This window comes from Aedes albopictus, chromosome 2 (genome assembly GCF_035046485.1).
Source record: "Aedes albopictus strain Foshan chromosome 2, AalbF5, whole genome shotgun sequence".
NCBI classification, from domain to species: domain Eukaryota; kingdom Metazoa; phylum Arthropoda; class Insecta; order Diptera; family Culicidae; genus Aedes; species Aedes albopictus.
Window position 1 is genome coordinate 315200554 of NC_085137.1, and position 8339 is coordinate 315208892.

An 8339-nucleotide genomic window follows, 5' to 3' on the forward strand; every position below is an offset into this window, starting at 1 on the left:
GCCCCATATTGTCCCATATATCTAGAAAAAATCGAAAATTTGAACATTCGTTTTTCTAATAAAATCTTGCAAGTTATTACTTGAAATGAATTTAAACGAAGAAAATTCCTTTGGCTGGGATGTTTTGATCATTTTTAAACAAAGTAGAATACAATTTCTCATACACGGTGAATGGGTCCCTAATACCACGGTGAATGGTGACCTACCACGGAATTAGGCGACCTTACTACCCTTTACTAATTGTACTATTTCACCAAATTTTGTGAAAAATTTACTACTTCTGTGGTTATTGCTTTAATTTTAACCTATAATGAAGGCAATTAAAAGCGGCACCAACAATATTTGTAAGACTGGTGTCAAATGACAGCCCTTATTTGCCCCGAATCCTCTTAGATCCACGGTGAATGGTGCCTTGACGGTAGATGTCATTTACACCGATCTCAAAGCAGCGTTTGATTCGATCGATCATACCATCCTGTTGGCGAAACTGACCAAGCTAGGCACGTCGAACCGATTATCATTGTGGTTTCACTCCTATTTAACTGGAAGAACGCTCCAAGTCAAAGTTGATTCTTGCTCGTCGTCAAGCTTCACAAACTCATCTGGTGTTCCACAAGGAAGTAATTTAGGCCCACTCCTGTTTCTGCTGTTTTTCAATGATGTATTGCTACTTCTTGGACCTGGTTGCAAACTCGCCTATGCCGATGATTTGAAGCTATATTTTATCGTGCGCACTGCTGAAGACTGCATTCAGTTACAATCGCTGCTTGATATATTTGTAAACTGGTGCCATCGAAACCGTCTAACTGTGAGTGTTCCCAAATGCATGGTCATGTCCTTCCACCATACTGCTCGACCGATTGTACATGACTTCTCCGTCAATGGCGTTGTTTTGAAAAGAACGGAAAGTTTCAGTGACCTGGGCGTCCTTCTGGATCATAAACTCACATTCAATCTGCATCGTTCAAATGTGATTGCCAAAGCGAACCGACAATTGGGATTTATTTAGAAAATTTCCCGAGATTTCACCGATCCGTATTGTCTCAAAGCACTCTACTGCTCACTTGTACGACCTATCCTGGAAAGTGCGGCAGTTGTTTGGACCCCTCACCAACTAACTTGGAGCTTGAGGCTCGAAGGTGTGCAGCGCAAGTTCATTAGATTTGCGTTACGGAATTTGCCCTGGAGAAACCCGCATAATTTGCCTGCCTATGCTGATCGCTGCAGGTTGCTAGGATTAGACACGCTGGAACGTCGACGTAAAATTCAACAGGCAACTTTTATCGCAAAACTACTGAACGGAGAAGTAGACTGCTCTAGACTTCTTTCCGCTTTGAATATTCGTGTGGCTCCAAGAATGCTGCGTGGTGGTTCCCTGCTTCAGCGTAGATTTCACCGAACCGCCTTTGGTTACAACCAGCCATTCACCGCGATGGTCCGTATATTCTCGGCAGTTGAAGATCTCCATGATTTCGGCGAATCCTCCAACCAGTTTAAGACGCGGGTAACGAACTCTAATTTGATCTAGATTAAGAAACTTTCATGTAGACAACAGTCAGATGGAAACAAATAAATAATAATAATAATAATAATAATAATAATAATAATCTCTTTAATACGAAGTTTTTCTCCAAAATTTCATAAAAGTCAATATGTTTGCATATTGTAAAAACATTATAATTTTGTGATTGAATTCCAAACAGTCCCTGAAATGTAATGGTTATTCATACCCAAAAACACAAAAAATATTGTTACATTATTCAAGTCTTCCTAGGTTTTACAACGAACTCATGAAGGAAGCTCATAAAATAAATACAATAAATACTAATATTGTAGCACATAAAACTTCAACTTTGAACAAATCTACAAGACTCAATTTTCGACCAAATGACATGAAAATTCGGGGTTTTCTTAGTTGAAGTATCTATAATGGAAGAAAAATATTAGAAAAATAAAATATTGAAGTCGATTTTTGAGGTTTTGTCCGGCTTCCGGCCACTGTGCACTGTTGTGCTTCTGACTCTGACTTCAGCTAGACTGAGGAGGTACGACCCGAGCGTCTGTTCACTAAGGAGCAGCGGTCGGAATTTTCGCTCATTCTCACGAAAATAGATTTCTCCCTCACGCCAATTTTCAGCGAAAATCTGGCTTGAGAAATCTCCCGCACAAAGAGCAGAGCGAAAACATTTTTTCACTCACGCCCCAAGGTGCGAGAATTTCGTTTGCCATTTGTCGGCCGATTATGTTGTCTTTCCTTGACTCATATGACGCCGACGATGATTGGTTTTATGCATTATATTTTCTACACCCTCTGTGTGGTTGGCGTGGTGGTGTGGATAGAGTGCGCGTGTCGCGTACGTTTTTAGTAATGCTCCAGGTTCGAATCCCGTCGCGGGCACAATTTTTGTTAATCTGCTTTGAAAAGATTTTCGTGAAAATTGGGTGAGAGAAAATTTTAACAGAACGAAAAGAAATTATCTGCAGGTTGGAGCGATTTTCAGTTATCATGAATCGCTACTCTCGAAAGAAGTGCTGGAGGGGAAAAGTGTTCCTCAAACAAAATAGTGAAAATAAGCTCTCCCGCCACCGTGAGAATATCCATATTTCGTATCGCTGAAACGAAAATTACGAACCCTGCTAAGGAGGTGCGTCTGTTCTGGCATCCAGCGGCTGAGTAAGAAACGCTGCACCAGATTTGAAACTTGGAACATGGAATTGAAAGTCACTAGGTTTCGCAGAATGTGACAGGATAATCTACGACGAACTACTACATCCCCGCAACTTCGACATCGTGGCATTGCAGGAACTTTGTTAGACTGGACAGAAAATGTGGATTAGCGGGCATCGAGAGGCTACCTTCTACCAAAGCTGTGGCACCACCAATGAACTGGGAACAAGATTTATAGTGTTGGGCAAGGTGCGAAAACGTGTGGTCGGGTGGCAGTCGATCAACACAAGGATGTGCATATTGAGAGTTAATGGCCGTTTCATCAACTACAGCATCATCAACGTCCACTGCACTGTCCGAAGCAATTTCTTCTCCCGCAAAAATATCCATAAAGCCACCTGGAGATCACCGACCATCAAACAGAAAACCAAATCGACCACGTACTAATTGACGGTAAATTGTTCTCCAATATAACCAATGTCCACACATACCGCAGTGCGAATATAGATTCGGACCACTACCTAGGCGTTGTATGCATGCGCTCAAAACTTTCGACAGTTATCACCACGCGTCGAAGTCGAACGCCGCAACTCAACATCGAGCAGCTGCGTAACGTAGAAGTAAAGTAGCTCAAGACTACGCGCAGCAATTAGCAGTGGCCCTACCAACTAGAAACTCAACCGGTCGCGCAAAGGCTTCGTGGCACAAGCCGACATGTGCTGAGACAATAACGATGCGCAACATTTCAGCCCAAACCGACATTCAGTTCTTCAGATTTGTGCTCTTGAAAATTCGAGGTGTGGCTTCGTCATATCATCACCCTAACCTCCAAGAGATTGGGGAGGAGGTTGACCGATTGAAAAACAACAAAGCCGCAGATCAGGTACCAAGCGAACTTCTAAAATACGGTGGTGAAGCACTGGTGAGAGCAATACACTGTAAGGGGTCGTCCATAAATGACGTAGTTTTTGGGGGGGGGGGGGGGGTGTTTGTGATTTTGCGACGATAGGGGGGTAGGGGTTTATGATATACTACGTAGCTTTCTACAAGGCCTAATGAAAAAAAAACCTTAATTAATAAAAATTTTACTTGCCTAAGTATCATTATCCAGTAGATCAAAAAAAATATTGCATGATTTTTTTTCCATTCACATAAATGTTAAAACAAATAAAGAAAATAAATGCCGGCTTCATTTCATAAGACATGCAGCTATCGGACGCAACAACTGTATCTGAGAAATTGTTTTTGAAATCCTGCGTAACGAATAACGTATTGTGCTTGCAGACAAAAATCAATTTCGCTCAAATGCTTCTCAAGACAAATAGTTTGCTGCTTGCTATTGGGCACTGCACGCCGCTAAGGTTGCAAAGGAAATTTTTTCTTAGTTTTTGGCGGGATTATTCCAGGAGTTCCTTATATAGTTTCTTAAGGAGCTCCTCTTGCAACTTTGTAAGGAATTTCTCATTGTGTTCTTTATAGGTTTCTCCAACAGGAGAAGGATAAAATTTCCACAGGAATTCCTACTGGGAATCCCAGAAAAAAAAAACTTCTAAAAACATTCCAAAAGGATATGGAGGAATCTCAGAAGGAATCTCTGAAGGAATCTCTGAAGGAACTTCCAAAAGAGTTTCAGAAGGAACTCCTGGAACAATCTTGAAATGAAATAGAGAAATTTCAAAAGAAATTCCGTGAGGAGTACCTGGAGCAATTCTAGATGAAGCTTTCGGAGAAATCTTGAATAAACTTCTGGAAGAATCTTAGAAGATACAAGATATTTGTAGATTGTCAGTAGGAACTGTTGGTTTAATTTCTGAAGAAAGCAGGGAAGAAATAATTGATAGAATCCCGTAAGGAATTATTGAAGGAATCCCGAAAATAAATTTTGGGAAGCACGGAAGATTATCTCGATATAACTCCTGGTGAAATCTAAGAAAGAAAATCCTGGAGGAATTCCAGAAGCAACTATCAGAATCCGTAAAGGGATTCCTTGCAGAATTCTAAGATATCCTGGAGGAATCCAGGATGGAGTGAATTGAGGGATGCCGGAAAAAAGTTACTGAAGGAGTCCCGGGAAAAAAATCCTGGATAAACCCTAGAAGGAAGTCCTCAAAGAATACCAGAAGAATCCAGGAAGGAATCCAAAAAAGAACACCTGGAGGAATCCCAGAAGCAACTCCTGGGAGGGTTTTGAAAGAATGCCGGAGGGGTTACCTGCCGAGATCTTGGAATGAATATCTGAGTGAATTCCTGAAGGAAACCAAGAAGGAACTCCTCGAGGAATCCCGAAAGGAACTTCTTTAGGAAACACAGAAAGAAGTTCTGATGGAATCTCAAAAGAAATTCCGGTTAAATCTGCTGGTGGAAAAGAGGAGAAGAAAACCTTGAAAGAAACCCTGAAGGAAACCATGGATAAACTTTTAGAAAAATCTTAGAAAAAAAAACTCCTGGAAATAATATAAAAGGGATCTTTGAAGGAACCCCTGAAGGAATACAATAAGGAGGAATTCTCTAAAAATTCATGGAGAAATCCCAGGAGGAACTGAAAAGGGAGACATTCTTAAAAATGAGAATCCCAAAAGAAACTTCTCGATTAATTCCAAAATGAACTGCTGTAAGAATTTTATAAGAAACTCCTGCAGGGTCCTTCGAATGTCGTGATGAATTTTATTCAAATGAAACCAATTTCATATTCCTAATAGATTTATTAGTGAGCAAACTAATATCTTCGGAAGAACTTCCAGGCTAATATGGTATTGGGAGCATCAGTTATTCGGCATCAAGCAGAACGATGGGTGGTATATTGAGTCATTAGCTTTGGTGATAATCTCCACTGGTTGCACCTATGGGCTTGATGTCGGCGATCTGAATCTGGCAGTCGACAATGTTTTCTTGTTATTGTTGTTTTTTTCATAATTTTCTATTTACATACAAGTTAAAATTGAAATCAGAGCTAAGTTCGAGTTTTTTTTACACGAAAAATTGTTTGAGGGGGGGGGGGGTCAACAAGCTACGTAATTTATATAGTGGGGTATCTGAATTTGTGACGAAATGCTACGAGGGGGGAGGGGGGTATTAAAAATCGCTTAAAAAAAGCTACATCATTTATGGACGCCCCCACATAACATAAGATTTGGCCTTGGGAGGAGGAAGTATTAGCGGAGGAATGGATCGAAGGTATCGTGTGTCCCATCTACCTAAAGGGCGACAAATTGACTGGATTCATGGGTGAACGCACTACAACGGATTAGATGTTCACCATCCGCCAGGTGTTGCAGAAATGCCGCGAATACAACGTGCCCACACATCACTTGTTCATCGATTTCAACTCGGTGTATTATACAATCGATCGAGAACAGCTGTGGGAGATTATGCACGAATACGGATTTCCGGATAAACTGATACGATTGATCAAGGCGACAATGGATCGAGTGATGTGAGTAGTTCGAGTATCAGGGACACTCTCGAACCTTTTCGAATCTCGCAGAGGATTACGGCAAGGTGATGGTCTTAAGTGCTTGCTGTTTAACATCGTCTTAGAAGGTGTAATAAAGAGAGCGGGGATAAACACGTGTGGAACGATTTTCACGAAGTCCGTTCAGCTGCTTGGTTTCGCTGATGATATAGATATTATAGCTCGCAAATTTGAGACGGCGGAAACGTACATCCGACTAAAGCAGTGCTTCCCAAAGTGGGCGAAATCGCCCCCTTGGGGGCGAAAACGACATTAAAGGGGGCAAAAATTTAAAAATTAGAAATTGGGGGCGAAAAATCCATCAAGGGGGCGATTATCCACAAACCATTTTATTTAGATCTTGGACACGAATGCCAGCTAATTTGATGAAGTGTCTTAAATAAAATATAATAATTTTATTTACAGTGATTTTGGTTATTTTTTGACAGTTTTAGTCTCTTTGTCAAGAGAGTATTTTGTTATAAGAATTGTCTGAAACTTGATCGAATAATTCAGCTCGATTGGGAAAATTTTGATGTAAATCTGGGATTCAATAGGCTTAATATATTACTCCATGACGAATAGAACACTGTTACTAAAAAATAGAAGAAGTTTCCCTTCAAGGGGTTTTATTTATTTTCAGACATATTCATTTTGAAAACCAAACCTCAAGTGCAATTATTTGTGGAGAAATATTGATTATTTGATTATGTGCTTTTTCTAAGCCATCAGCCATTAAGTGGAAGCTCCTCAGCTCTTTTCTAAAATACAATTCGTTTTTTTAACACAGCAATATATTCTTTAGTTGTGAATAATTTGAAAAGGTCACAATTGAAAATTGCGAACTATAAAAAAACCTCTGATTTGAAATAATAAATCTACTTAATGTACTTAATACTCGAATATATATTTGGAATTTTAGCATTTATGAAAAAAGTAAACATCTCATACTTTTTGTTATTTGGTATTTTAAAAAACGAAGTAATTTAAGAAATTATACTTGTTGATGATCGCATATTTGCAACAATATGATTTGATACATTTTTCATGTTTCACGAAATACGAAACTTATCTGTCCTTGATTTGTCTTAGGTGTGAATTCAAAACGCGTCCTTAAAGCTTTCATATATTTCAAGATATAGGAAAGCTTTGAAAGTATTTTGAATTTACCAGAGTTTTTCAAGACTCCTGTATTCTAAGATTTTCTGAGAGAATATTAAACAAAATTTGGGTACTAAAGATTTTATTTCAGATTTCTATTTCTTTCCTTTTTCTTTGATTTTACAAATATCTTGTTATTAGAAGTTGATATCCAAGATCACATTACGTCTGCATATTTAGTAAAATTGCTAAAATTTTTCAAACCACTTGAAAGGCTTTTGTTTAGTTTATTTAAATTTATTACGGAATCTTCTAATTTTCGGTTAAGTTTCAATTTTCGTCAAACTTTTGGAATTTCTGTGAGAAAACCAAGACGTCTTACAAAGCTAAATCCTTAAACCCTACTATGAATCTTACTTCATCGATATTTGAAAATGATTGTATTTAAAAGTCACATTACCTTAAAATTCTCCAAAAATATGATTCTGAATATTATTTATTCACGATTTCATATTAGAAATTTAAACTGGAAGTTGAATGAAAATGTAATAAAATTTATTAATGCGTCTAAACATTTTCAAAAAATACAGTGTAAATAAGAAGTTTTTGTTCCAGTAACTTACAAAATAGGCAGAATTTGTAGATTTTAATGCAATTACAAAATTTCGAATCTTATTTCAAAAAATTCAAACATAGGGGGGCGAAAATATTTTTCAGCAGCTTCAAGGGGGCGATTGCTCCGACAAGTTTGGGAACCATTGGACTAAAGAGGGAAGCCAGGCGAATCGGATTAGTCATTAATGTGTCGAAAACAAAGTACATGATGGCAAAGGGCTCCAGGGAGGAATAACCGCGCCCGTCACCCCGAATTTCTATCGACGGTCATGACACCAGCAGAGAAGTTGAGAGGCGCATTGTGGCAGGACTCCGCGATCGAATAAAGTGCACCGTAACACGAAGTTAACTACAATCTACAATCGACAATCTACAATCTACAAAACGCTGAAAATCCGCTAGTCCTCTATGGGCACGAAGCATGGACTCTACGTGCAGAGTACCAACGCGCCCTTGGAGTTTTCGAACGGAATGTGTTGCGCACCATCTACGGCGAAGTGCAGA